This window comes from Varroa destructor, unplaced genomic scaffold, assembly GCF_002443255.2.
Source record: "Varroa destructor unplaced genomic scaffold, Vdes_3.0 BEIS01000001.1, whole genome shotgun sequence".
NCBI classification, from domain to species: Eukaryota; Metazoa; Arthropoda; class Arachnida; order Mesostigmata; family Varroidae; genus Varroa; species Varroa destructor.
In genome coordinates, this window is record NW_019211454.1 from 507,687 (window position 1) to 522,262 (window position 14,576).

Here is a 14,576-nt window from a genome sequence, read left to right on the forward strand (position 1 = left end):
GAACATTATAGAGCGCTGAATGAAAAAGAGGGTTTCCTTTGTGGTTAACTTAAGTATCGGCGCATGGCCAGAGACAGAGCAAGTTGTAAATTTGGTAGGTACTGCAGTTTGTAAACATTGGCTAAGGTTCACATTATAGTGGCAAATATCTAGAAGTGAGGCCCAGGGTTCGTAAAATAATTTATACGTTTGTTCCTTACAGGAATTATTCAGTTGGATAGCGGTGGGTAATCGTTGCAAGGACTGCTCAGGAATACGGTCAGATTTGCGAAACCTAGGTCGACTTTTAATGACGTTCAGGCCGTGCAAAGTTACAGATCTCTCCGACATTGGCCTGTTGGTGGTAATGAGAGCTAGTCTAGACTATGGGTCACCCTACTCATTTCGATCGATGCACCTATAAGTCAAAAATTTAACCACGGACTCGAGTAGCTGTTTGTCGCGGCATATAGCCAACCCAAATGCATCATCTCCTGTAACATCCCCTATATTTAAGATAGCAGAAATACGCTTCGTTGAGCTCCATCGAGAAAAAAAAATCTTCATTTAACAAGGATACTGCACCATATTGTCTTAACCGCACAGAAACGTTCATTCACAGAAAAGGCCGCTCAGTATTCCTCACAACACCGTATATAGTAGTCGTCCAGTAGCCGCGTGCCTGACTAGCAAACTCAGCTGGTCAGGCTACATATAGCAGCAACCAGTAGGTCCAAGAGCGTTTAAGTGGTTAGGTATTAATAAGATTAGTTCCTGTATCTGGAGCTATATTTTTTCAATAATTACCAACAGTTATTGATCGCCTTAACGAAAAGATCTATTCGGGTAGTTTGGGTTCTTTGATTTGTGCTGGTAGATAGCAATGGAACACACAGAAACTTTGGGAACTCATGGGTGAGAATTCCTAAAATTTATGAAAGTTGTTTAATTTTGTAAATCGAACTTGTGAGCCGAACATAAAGTAAAGCAGCAAAGTAGGCATAACACTTTGACCACAGTTCGAAGCCCATCTTTATGTAGCGTTTATCATCACTTAAATGGCCACCACAGTTTAGACTTGGGTTTCTTTCATCAATCAGTTGCTGTACTGGAGTCAGCCATAACATAATTATGATTATTTTGCTCAAGTAGCCCTACAAGCAAAGATATCACTTTTCCAATCAAAAATAAAAAGAGCAGCTTCTGTTGGCAAATGTAATTTTCTTACGTATTATACCTCCATGCTCGATAGATTGATATTCGTAATAGTTATAATGGTGAAATTTAGCTAATAGCTTGTAACATTCCTACACGACCACCAAAAAATATGCAACCTGTTTAAACTCTTGGAATTTACACAGTCGTGCTTAAATACCTTGAAGGGACTCATTCATTTTGCGTGTGAGCTTTACATATACAGTCATTTAGATCTTATAACTGGCGTTTTCTCTGTCTCTCATATTGAACAAAAAACTACGTTGGAAGTAAGGCACCATACACAGTTTAATTACTATGTCTTTGAAAAGTGCTAGGTTTTATTAAATTTGATATCGAAACTTTCTTTATTTCACAGAAAGCGGTAAATATGTGTAAGAGTTGCTCATAAAAAATTCAGATAATAAGCTAGCAATGAGAAAGAAAGCGAAATCTGTTTTGTCTCTTTGAACTTGTCTACGATTTGTTAACAACCTGGTTGTTTGGAGTGTACAGGAGAGACCGTTTTTTTTCCACATTTACAAATCAATCGGCGCCCGATAATGAACTCGCCTGATCTATTCGCCACTCCAGATAATAACGTACAGAGGAGAGTCGACGGACCACTGCAATTGACATCCTTCAAGGCGGATTCGTATAAAAAGAGCAAACGTTTCTGTCAGGGCTGCGGCAGCATTCAGGTATATCTGATACATGAAATTGATAATACTAAAAGGCTGATGTAGAAGATCGGAAGCTGATTCTTTTTATTTCGCAGTTAGACACCATTTCAACAAAATGCGGCGTTCAGGAAGAAAGCGTGAGGAAACCCCTCTGTTAAAAAAACGTGAGTTTCAGTTAGAGGAGGTTTGTGCTTTGCTAAAAGGGGCAGTCTTTCTTGACCAAAGCATACTGTATCGTTCTTCGCATGATATGAAACTGAATTTTGATCTTAACCAGTTATCCATCCTGTTTCGCCTGGACGATATACACCCTGTGAAGTTAAATCATTGGATTGTTAAATGTTTTGCTAGAGAAAAGTGATTAATACTTAATTAAACATAGACTAAATTGAGAAAATTTTTTCAAAAGGCAAATCTTATCAGATAGCTACGAAATAAGAAAATAAAAAAAATTTACTTTCACAGTAATGTTTGACTTCATAATACGACAATCATAATGGATCCTGGAAAAAGTATACACTGTTTTTCTAGCTAGGTGTCGCATAGTCCGTGTATATCGGATTTATGAGTCGCGTTAATATGCACTATTGTTGGTATCATTTGAAAGCTCAGATTTATATCCATGGTCATGTTCATGTGTTATCAAGACATGGCTTAATGCTGCTTCTGTCGTTTTCGTGCAAGGAATTTCGATGCGAAAGATGCTCCTCGCAGTGGTTGATCAAATAGGAAAAAAGTCATTGCATGATGGGTAACTAAACATTAATAAAAACTAAAGCAACTAAGCTCTTACCACAGAAAATGCTCGTGCAACACGAATTGACGCAAAACAATTTACTTGACCGCATTTTCGTCTGCGAAACTCCACAGAAATATAACGAAGTCGAGCTATTTATGAAGTGATTGGTCACGAGTGGTAGAAAATTAATCGCACGCGACAGTGATGTGTGAGAAAGTCGCAGCCTGTGGCAAAGCCCGGATTAACACCAAAAAAGGTGATGCTAGACGTTCGATGGTATTGAAAAGGGACTGTGCATTATGGGCGCTATTGTCGCCTGCTAAAACGACTGATTCGAAGCTCTACTTTCAACAGGTACAGACAATACGCCATTGAAAAAGTCGACCGGAGTTAGTTAATAAAGGAAGCATCGTCTGCCACCATGAAAATGCCAGGCCAGATACATCTTTAGCTATCCTGTAAAAATTGGGATTGGATAATAAATTTTAACACATTTTTGTAGCCCAGGTTTTGTACAATCAAATTGTCATCTGTTTTGGTCTCTGCGGAACTCCTGTGATGGTATCGATTTGGCTTTATTGTAAGAATGCAAAAATCACCACAATCCTTCACCTAGAAGCTACAAAAGTTCTATAGAGTTGATACTGTAATGTTAATAGAAAAACGGCAGAAAATCATCAGTCACAGTAGCGTATCCTCAATTTAGTAATATTTTTTCGAGATAAAAATATCTTCAAGCCAACAGTAAAGTAATGGTGTACCCTTTACGATGTAAACCTTCAGCAAGTCAGCCTAAGGAAATGCTTTACATTGAAAAATACGGATACTTTATCTCCTTAGTGATCTTTAAAATTCACCATTTCCGCTGCAATATAGAGCGCTACTACTGATCGTTCAGCAAGTTCGTTAACAACTTGAGCCCTGACCCTCGTTTTAATATCTGTTTCAACATCTACAACTTTATAGCTCACCCTGTGTCCACTGTCACCTTTCGGTACTTGCATCGCCGTTACATGGCGTTATATAACAGCTATTTCTCCTAAATGCTAATAAAATTTAACAAAAGGCAATTCGTTCTGGAATCGTTGCGTCGTATGTGATCTAGGGGTATACATGGACGTAAAGCATCTTAAATAATTTAGCGACTAGGTAAAGTATTGCTAGTTTTGATGTATACTAGTTATATTTATCAAATGTTTTATGGCCAGGAAACTTAAAAAGGAACATCTCACATACAATAGCTCCATTAATCTGAATCATTCATGATATGGATTTATCTCGTTGTGATTTTATTACGCGTTTTCTTACCTTCTAAGTCTTGGCTAGCTTTAGAAGGAAGCTTCGAAAGCTCATAAAAATAAATTTTTGCAAAATATATTTCTATTTTAAACAATCAAATAATATAAGCGCAGAGACACGTACAATCTGACTGAAACTACAAGGGGCTACTATCTTGAACCTTACGATAAAATTCATGCCTACATAACTAAGTGTAATATGCAAAATGTAGTGAACATGATCTGAAGACACTCGTATGAATAATTGAACAGTGTAATAATATGTTTGTGGTGCCTGCCGCTTGGCAGACGCGCTCTGCTCCGCTCTAGAACGATCAATAAAGATGTCGCTTATTTATTGTGTAATGGGTCTATGTTACGAGAGTTTTTGGTTGCTCTTCACTCACTTCATGGGTCTTGCTTTTACAAAAGGCTTTATCAAAATACAATACGCAGTAGAGCACAGAAGAAATAAAAAGGGTTTGAGTGGCGAAATGGTACACGGCGGCTATACTGTATAAGCCGCAAGTAATTCTTTTTGCATTTTGGGGGTAACAATTTATTTTGCATTATTGTTTAGATCTAAACCGGAAGAATAACACTAAAACAATATCAATATGTTCCAGAAATGTAATTTTTCGAAACTTGCAATGAAATTTTGAACCTTCTGTATATGTTACCCGCATCAATATCTTTCTCATGTAATAAGTGAGACATCGGTTTCTTAAGCGCGTGCCACTTAAAGTACTCAATTCATTATTTCAGGCTAAGGCCTTTTGTAAATCTTTGACAGGCATTTTAATTTTTCACCATATCGCGCTTACGATAAGTTGCCTTAGCCGACCTGCCAACAACAGTATCCTTTTTCGTTTTACAATTTGCCTGTAGTCGTGATACAGTCTTGGACCATTATTTAAAATTTCTGTACAAGAGTTTGTTAGCATTTATCTCTTTATGTTTCGAGTTTTACATCTGGTGTCGTATCGCCGTTTCCATCAGACGGCTCTCTCCCAGCACGAAACAAGCGAGAAAGGGTCTCTTTCTCATTGCTGCTTGCTGCCGGGTTTCGGAGAGTCTCCATGTTCTTCACTAATTGATATATTTGTCGTCTCAATCGTTACATAACAGCCCGATCCTATCTGTTTATTTTAAATTAAAAACTTTCTTCTTAATATTCTTTGTTTGACATCTTGTCGTTTTAAATTCCACATTGCAAACGACCTTCACGGTTCTGTGCCTTGAATTTTCTCCCCTGTCTCTTTAATACCCTCGTCGCAGTACTTTTTTTAATTTTACCTTTCTAGAGTTAATCACCTATCTTTAGTCTCTGTTCAACCAACTACGTGAACGCCATCTTGTAATATCGTCAACATGTTTTTACACGACCGTTTTCCCCGAATGTTTTGCTTTCAAGTTTGAACACGAAAAGTTGTAAACGGATTTACGTGTTCAAAACAATGGAACAAGCGGTGTTGTGAGACTTCATTGCCATTTTACTCCTTTATCAGCTAAGCCCAATCAAATAACAGTCAACCCACATGTGCAGGCGAATATATCTGAAGATTGACTACTAGCTCACCTATATTATCATATCTATATGCAAGGGAAAGCCATAAACAATTTAAAAGATGGATGTAATAATAAGCCACATTCGACAGGTCAAGAATGGAGGTAAAATGCTTTGCAAAATAGTGAGAATGAGTTTACACTACCATAATATCTTTATAATGCGCATCGCTCTCACTTAATTACAGCAAGAAAAACTACAATTTTAGTAAATGTTTTTCCCCTAAATTTAGGCACTATAATTAAAGGGAAAACAAATTAAGGCACACTAAGGTCGGTGCCACCGAAGTTTAAAATGTAGACAATGCTATCCGGCTTCAGCCGTTAAAATGCAATATTGCTAGTAGCCACAGATTATTGTTGTTATTTTTTTGAACAACTGAAGAGTCCGATCTTTTAATAAGCTCAGAACAATTAATAAAGTTACTCTCCATTGTATGTTTCTACTTTACCATCCAGCCAAATTTCACTTACAGAAAAAGCATTTGCTTTTGTATTGAAGACTTAATATTTTGCTGCCCACTCTATGGCGACATGCCTGTATGGACACGCGCTGAGAGAATTTCCTGTGTATGAAATTGCCTACAAAACGAAATTTAAAAAAAGGACAGATATGCGGGGGCAGCATTTGTGATGTTGATTATCATAACATTAGGGATGCGTTACTTTCGGCGGATGACAGTCTCCTGTGCGGCGGTAAAATTTGAATTTGAGAATTGGATTCGACGCAAGGTAAACTGTTTTCCGTGGGCTGTTTAGCTAGTAAGATTTACAGTATTAGTTTACGAGAAGGCTATGTCTTTTCTGGGCAAGCCTGCAGTAGTCGTCAATGCTGCGGATACGAATTCGAATGTCCAGAAAAGTTACGAACGATCACTTTCTACCTCTGAGATGGCTGCCAAGCGAAGCTGCTTTCTGGCGCCATATACACATATACATACTCAAAGACGTATAAACGCATGAAACCTCCGAACTGTGCTAAGCGATCAGTTTGACTTAAGCTTGAACGTCGCCGTTTTCAGATGTAATATGCTCACGTGTGTATACAATGTATGTACATTCCTATCCAACAACAAAGCATTATTGGATGACATTACAAACAACAGAATTTGCATCATACTATAAAATGTTACAGTATTATTTATTCAATCCAATAAGATGAAAGACAGCTAAATCTAACCCCGCGTATTTCTAATAGTACCAGATATTTAGTGTGTACATTATATCTCGTTTATACCTTTAACCCTTCGCTAATGGTGCTTTGCCCAATGGAGCAGGTTTCTTGTAATTTATATCATGTATGGTAGCATAAAACGTATAAAACATATTCTAAGATAATTATGATTAAATGCATAATAAAGGGACTACTTTTTACTTATGCATTTACTCCGTAAACCAGGTACTGTGTGTTAAACTACCGATACGCATACGCCAACGAGCTCATAGTCAAAAGATGCGGTATCGATAGGCCAAGTGAATAAAATTTGCATCGTTCTTAACTTCGTAGACTAGAAGTTTTGAAATCACCCGTTTGTACTACTGATGGTAATATATTAATCTTAGATATTTGGTGAATTTACTATGCATTTCTTGTATCGGCAGCAAATTCTGTACTGTAAAAAATGTAAACTTAGCAGGTTGTCTGTAAAAAATGTAAACTTAGCAGGTTGTTTACTTTTTAAAAAGTAAACAACCTGCTAAGTTTACATTTTTTACAGTATTATGTATTATGAATGAGAGAATGTGCTGATTCGACTGTAAGCGATTATACTGTGAGCTCTTCATGTTAAAACATAGTATGTATTTTTTTTTTACTATATAACTAGACTTTTTATTCTACTTTTTTTTTTTTTATAATACTTCGCCTATTGAGCACTGATTCAACGTAACTAAAACCAGCGGCTACCATCTTGAAGTTGAGAAATTCTACTGCATGAATATTTTCGCTTTTCCCGTCTTTATAGCACATACTACTAGTAATAGTAACTGTTAGCGTGAGATATACAAAGCCGAAATAATGCTGAGATTTCTTGCTATCCAGCAGTGAAGATAATTTTTCTTTCGGTGAGGTGGCTTCACTACACAGTCTGTCTTACAACTATGAGATTCGTGGTTCGATCCCCAGTTAACCATTGATCTTCTTCGAATAAACTGTTCTTAGTATCAATTTACCGCACAATTACGTTTCAGGAGTGTAGATATTTCTGCCATTACCACTACCCACTTGCAAGGTCTTAAGCTCTATCCTCGCCGAGCACCGGGCAACAAGTCTTTTGGAAACCTACTATAGCTATTGAAAAACCATGATGACATCGGTCGATAATGACACTTGGATATAGTCGCATTTGCACTTAGCTATAAATTGTCTGGACGAACTGGTTATCGTTCAGGAGTAGATGGAAATTAGGTGAGTTCGATCCAAGAGCCAATATGACTGTTCGGGCTCGTGCTGTCCTTTACGGTTGGCAGAACAGGAGACACACAGCCGTCTACTCCATAGCCACAAGCAAGCGGGATCGAGCGTATGTAATTGCATTAGTAGGGGACGATCATCGTCTACTGTTTAGCAAGCCATGTGACGACCTATCCATTATTGGAGGATCTAAAGGAGGATCTTCGGAGAACGGAAAATACAAAGTGTTTGTATATTTGCCTATAAAAGCAAAGTTAGACTAGCTTAGACAGTAACTATCTTATACGGCAACGCTATGCCCAAATGAAGCCTACCCCGAAGACAGTTTTCCCATTTAACAATATCTAACCCTAATATGTTCTTTCATATTTAAATTACGTACAGTGTAGATTTTTCGCATGTAAACATTCCTTATGTTGCATCTAAGTGCTTCAACAATTTGATGTTTCCTGACTCACATATAACAGCTGTCCGTGAGCTTACTCGGCTGAAATGAAAATCCTGCATTGGGACTTATCTGCAACGGCTAGGCTCTTCATTGATATATTTGTCTTGCGTGTTGCTTGTGTAATATTATTTTCAAGCTGTTCTTAATCTAACGTCCGGCTTTACTCGACTCTGATGCATTGCCGTAAGTTCCAATAGAACTTCACGCAAGACACTGAATGCAGCTCCATTAGGTACTATGTTCTCTGAAAGAGATTTCTCTATGTCATTGCGAACAATGGCAGGATATACTTGTATGTGTAATTTCCTTGCTTGCAAGCCCACTAGATCATACATATAAGTGTAAAACTAGGTGAGGAATCTTTAACATTTTCATAGCTCTAGCCACTGGCAAGACAAGCAAGAATATATTTAGAAAGATTGTTGCAAAATGGTGCGTAAATGTTGCCAGTTTTATATGCAGCACTGCCATTGAGCATATCCCGATGTACTTGTGAATGATCTTAGACAGAAAAGCTTCTAAAGAATGTTTGCGCGAGGCAGGTCTGTTCAGTCACGATTAGCGTTCTACCAGTTTCAGAGCAGTGCGTTTGCTTCCTGCCGTGAGATCGACGAAGTGAGCGCTCTCAGCGTGAATTATCCCGAGACACTGATCTTATGGCAAGCATACGTTGCCGTTCCGTTGGTACGTTCAGTACCTTGTGCTTACTTGCCTGATCTGAAAGCCAGCTAGCTGGCGTGCATGTTGACATCTATCTCCTCATCGATCCGCGTCCCGGTCCTTTAATGTTTTTCTATTGTGTTTAGACTTAAAATTTTTAAATTTACTCACGTATATGGTTTATCCGTACATGTATGTTGTTCCGTATGAGTAGTCGTGATGAGACTACGTAATGATACTATATGTGACTAGCAGACAGCGAAAAAATGGCTGCTTTTTACCTGTCATAGTCTTTGTTGCCGCTTTCGTATTCAGTGAGTGTGTAAATGGCCTAGACCCTGTGTATGTATGCCCCTGTCGTATACTCAGCGGGAGTGGGCTGCGACAAGGCGCGGCATTATGGTTAGCTACCGTTAGCAGCGATGAACACAGGGCTGTCAATGGTTATTATATGACGAGAACACGGTGAATTCAGTATTCTCTTACTGCTAATACGATCGTTGTTGCGATTTACCTTTACCACCAACGACAAACGTATTAAAGCATCTGTTAAAGCGATAATAAAAGTAATTCATTGTTAGCAATTTAAAGGCGGTTGATTATCTCACAACTTTATATTTTGTAACAACAAGAATACCTTGTGACTATGCACTCGTTAGAGTCCTAGCTTTATTTGTATAGTCTGAAATAGTAATGAAAGCTATGACGTGAAAAGGCTATGTTTTCAAGCGCATCCAGTAACGCTATGAATAAAAACAATGTAAACTACTGAAAAGGAACGCACTACAGCAACATGTATTGAATTAATCAAGTCATAACACCATAAATTGGCTGCTGGCTGGAACCAATTCAGCTCAGTAATTATGTACTTTTAGGTGCCCAATGTGTTTAATGAGTGCGGACATCATACGCCAAGGCAGAATAGGCATGTAAGAAATACAATTGGGGAATAGTCTCAAACAATTAAATGGCGGTGTGACATAGGGACCTATTTATTATAAGAGCATGCAGTGCCATATGTAGGTGACTTGTAATACCTTAGTATTATTGTAAAAAGCTATTTTGACTGCATTATTGGCTACTGGTCTTCTGATGTCATACTCGCCTGCATATGTGCTGCAGGCAAAAAAAAATTTCAAACTATCTAAACGTGTGCTTTGTAAGTTAAAAACGCTTTGAAAAAACAGACTTCAAACGGTGCTTAGCTTTTTTAGAAAAATCGAAGTTGAGTATCAAAAACTACCTATAGTACCAATTCTTCAGGCTACGTGTCAACGCCAAATGCACAAGTAACACCACGGGCGACGGGAGGGAAGTCCTTGAGGGCAACTCATTATAGACGATCTGTTAACACGATTACAAACTTAAACGTGTAAAAAATAGATGCAAAATCCAAGTAATGGACCGAGCTGGTTCTCAACATATTTTTATACCGTAAGGAAGCTCATGCAAGGAAGCAAACTCATGCTCAGCAACGTTACTGTTACTAAGCGGTATTACCTAAGAGTTAAGGATGGCATAGGCCTCGACACAGGCCCGAACTCCGCGCTTTTAATCACGATGATGAACTAATTTCTGCGTCTATATGCTCTGCGTTCTTTTGAACAAAATTTCAGTGCCTGACTGTGAGGTAAGCTTTGGGTCGCCATGTCGATAGCAATGTCGCCTCGATACCAAGGAAATAAAGCACCAAGTAATTTAACGTTTTATTTACTAAAATTGCCAAAAATATATTTACAATCACTACCTATACCATGCACGAATTACTTAACGTAAAGCTTGTATGCATTCTAGTGTACACGAAGAAAGCTGGAAAGGAGTCGAGTTTTGCAGAAAAGGGACACAGTTATTAATAACAAGAGTAACTAATTAATTGCACACAATGCGTATTTTGGTGTCTCTTTGTAACTAATGTATAATAAAACATTAGGTATATACGTTTTGCAGACATCACAATAGGCCAACAAAAAAGCCAAATCCCTTACCTAAAAAAATGTCGTGGCTTTCATTGACGTTATCACTATATTGGGTTATCAGTGAGACAACGAACATGCCTTAGCAAGCCTATATACATAAGAAATCTGTTGGATTTATAGAATACGCTTACCGCTAAGTTACCTCGGAAATTACGCATGTGCGTACACCATAGTTGCCATAATGGGCAGCAAAAACGTTAGATATACACTCGCCTTTGTACAACTCACAAACAATGAGGAATGACTCTTGGATCGAAGCCCGACAAACAAATTAACATCTAGTTCGCCAAAAGGCTATGCACTTATTTCATCTTTCTTAACCTTTCTCAAGCTTGGTTTCCATTAAGTTAATCCTAAAAAGCGATGTTATCTCAGGAAAGACAAATATTTAACTGAGCATCTTTTGTATACAGAGTAATTTGATTGGACCATTATCTTTCATTGGTGTGATATATTTGAGTTTACCGAGTATTTGGCAAAATGGCGAGTTTTATTTTCAAAAGGATATAATATCTGCACACTATCGTAATGTAAGGACATATATTGGTGATAACCTTCCAAGGAGACGGGTCAGACGAAGAACTTCTATAGAATACATTTCTTTATCTACACTTGTTACTTTCCTACGTTTTAAAGATATACATTATATCTTTAAAACGTAGGAAAGTCAGAACACCGACGACAGTGGGAAACTTAAAGGCTAGGTGTGAGCATTGTTCCTTAACCGAAAATAACTGATAATTTCATTTTAAGTAGGCTACTCATTCTTTAGCAAAGGTCGATTGTGCAGTAAATGTAATAAAATGACCCCATTGTGTACTCGATCGATTAGAAAATCAACATCTAAAGCATACAAAGAGCGCACTGCCATTCGAAGTATATGAAGCCATAGTATAAAAAGTAAATATTACGTACCGAATACTCGAATATCAGAACCGTAAAACATATCTACGTTTAGTAGAACGCACTTTTTTGTTAAACCTTGCCATCGACCGTCGAATGTCAAAAAAGTATGGAAGGTTAACTGGGTCAGGCACAAAGCAAAACTTTCAAAGCTGCCGATTTTTTTTTGAAAGTTTGAAACCTTATGCATTATGCAGACTAGATTTCACTGTTAAAATATACAACTAGCACTGCGGGACCTTCATTCGCTAAGATATAAACCTTGATGCTCTGGACTTTGGTCCAGAAGTGAGTATCGTTACTTTAAACAAAAGAAGTTGTGTATTTTCAAATATGCGCGTGATACAGTCGCATCATTAAGCTTCATCCAAAAATGTTGTGTACATACCAAAAAGAAATTGCAATACTATATATCAGATTTGAAAAACAGGCACCTTTGGCATTTTTGCCTTTAGTTGTGAAGTAAGGGCTTGCAGCAACACTTACTACTTATTTACGTAGAAGCGCTGTGTACTAGAAGGGCAACAGTGAACTGTCAGACATGTACATCGTTATCGGTGTAAATTAAGTAGAATACGTATCTCTTACAACAAAAGTTTACTTCTTTCGGTTCCGTGTAAGTTCTGAAAAAAGATGGAACAAGTTAGATCGTTTCAACAATCCTAAAATGTAGATAGTGAGATCCTGTAGAATTTACGACTATTATAGGCGTGCGCTTAAAAGATATCCGGGTATGGCTTTGTTGTCGACGACTAAAGGTTAACAAGAATCGCGTCGCACTAAACTTTCGCCATGATTGCTCAATTCACGACGTTTAAATTTTTCATTTTTAGTTGGAAAACATCTAGCATAATTGAAGAAGCATATCTTCATGAAAAAAGCTGTTTTAAGTTAAGCGCTTTATTTTTGTTTTGTAGAGGGGTTCCGTACCCGTTACGTGAGTGTCGATACATAACACCAAACATAAGCTTCCGCGACCGTGGCGGTGATGGACACTTCTCGCCTGGTACTGAGTCAGTACTGGATTTGAAATTAAAATGTTAAATAAGCACGGTTCCGCTTTGAGTAAGTAAGTACTCTGCAGAAATTATAGTTAAGCGCAGGAAATTCTGAATTCACCACTGGCTAACTACTGGACGAAAAACGGCGATCGTAGAAGCGTACGTACGTTTAATATAAGGGTTTAACCTAGCCTAAGAGTTTTTACTTTACTAAAAGTAGCATACTTTTTAAATGAACATTGGCTATAGTCATTCTTCTATAGTTCTCCCGTATACATTGGGATTATAGGAAATGGCCTCCTGTTATGGGCCAGCCAACAAGTCAGCTTTAAACTATGCACACAGCTAGTGTAATTAAAAAGATGTAGTTTTAAGAAGAGCTCAACGTACATCAGTTAACGATGTGTGACGGCTAGTGGAGTGAAGACGGAGAAACTGCACAGGTAGATGTATATTCGTTAATTTCAACTTAAATACTCGGGTTACAGGGCACTTAAATGGGATCCTAGTTCTAAGGGTGGCTAAAATTAGCACTCAATGTAAGTTTGGATATTGGCACCCAAAGTTTGCAAAAATTCCGTGCTCTATGATTTGTTTGCTATGTGCTAGTTTGTTTGTTGAACAGATGGGAACAACATTGTTAAAATCCGCATATTGGCCAAAATACTGCGCTATTTGTTGAGCGTCGTTATTAATCATGATCCCAGTTACTAGTCAATCAACCTCGTTGTTCTGTTGTTCGCTAGTGACGTAGTGTTATACTCTAATAGACAAAAGCTCTTTGCCGTTTACAGACTTTGAAGTTTTGCCCATCTGTTTTAAGTATTATCGTTAGTTAATATTCCATCCAGCTTAATGTAAATAATGGGTTGTATAATACGTCAGTCACTTTTCTCCACCTTAGTAATATTGTAGCATTTTGCTATACTATTATATATTGGCTGAGTCAATCTATCATTGTGATCTCGTTATTAGGCCGACTTAATGTGCTATCTGAGCGATGAGCGATATAATTAATAGCTTCATTACAATGACCCTGTTACAATAATCCAGTTCTTCTATTGGGATAATTCTCTTGAGCTCCGTCGTAAGCTTGCTCTACTAGTTCTTCTATTGGGATAATTCTCTTGAGCTCCGTCGTAAGCTTGCTCTACTATGGACAAATTTAATTCGTTTTACAGCCAGCCTAACAACGAAGGCTTTGACCCAATGATCGTCACCTTGTTTCGCCACCGTTTTCCGGTTTGAATAAATATATTTTTCTCGTTTAGTTAATCTATTGCTCGGCCCCGTGGTTACTGGGCACAGTTATCCTATTACCTTAGTGCTGCTATGATGATTGGTCGTCTTACTGTAGAGATTTCATTTTCCTATTAAAGTGCTCCTAATGCCTTTTTACTTTTTTTTTTTTCTCAATTGGTTCATCTTCCTCGTTGCATCCATTATCGTACTGCATGTACCCTGCTGCGATCTGAAAAAATAACTAGAACTGACTTTAAGCATAATATGTACCTAAATAAATTGCACTACAACCTCAACCCATGACCTTGCATGCAGCGCCACCATAAGATTTTACTTAAATTTTATCCTGATTTAAAATGTCCTTCTGTATTCCTCTTGTGTTTTTCGAATCAGTTAATCGGTCACCCGGTTTCGAGATCGATGTATATAAATTGTGTCAATTATGCACGGGCTGACCAAATCTCTGTTGAAAATATCATTGTGCAAAAGGGACCA

At 37.8% G+C, this 14,576-nt stretch overlaps 1 protein-coding gene across 21 annotated transcripts in view; it reads left to right on the forward strand.

Annotated features, from left to right (window-relative positions):
• The window catches only part of LOC111242977 (RYamide receptor-like), a 138,966-nt gene that overhangs the window by 51,539 nt on the left and 72,851 nt on the right, over window positions 1-14,576 (forward strand). For 11 of the 21 annotated variants that reach the window (XR_015319784.1, XR_015319783.1, XR_015319785.1 and 8 more), the window contains one exon: window positions 203-1,874. The exons of 4 other annotated variants lie outside the window; for them this stretch is intronic. The gene's annotated coding sequence lies outside the window, so the exon portion shown is untranslated. Of the gene's footprint in view, window positions 1-202; window positions 7,068-10,575; window positions 10,653-14,576 lie in introns of those variants that run through there. 6 more of the 21 variants (XR_015319782.1, XR_015319781.1, XM_086978354.1 and 3 more) reach the window with 6 other exon arrangements.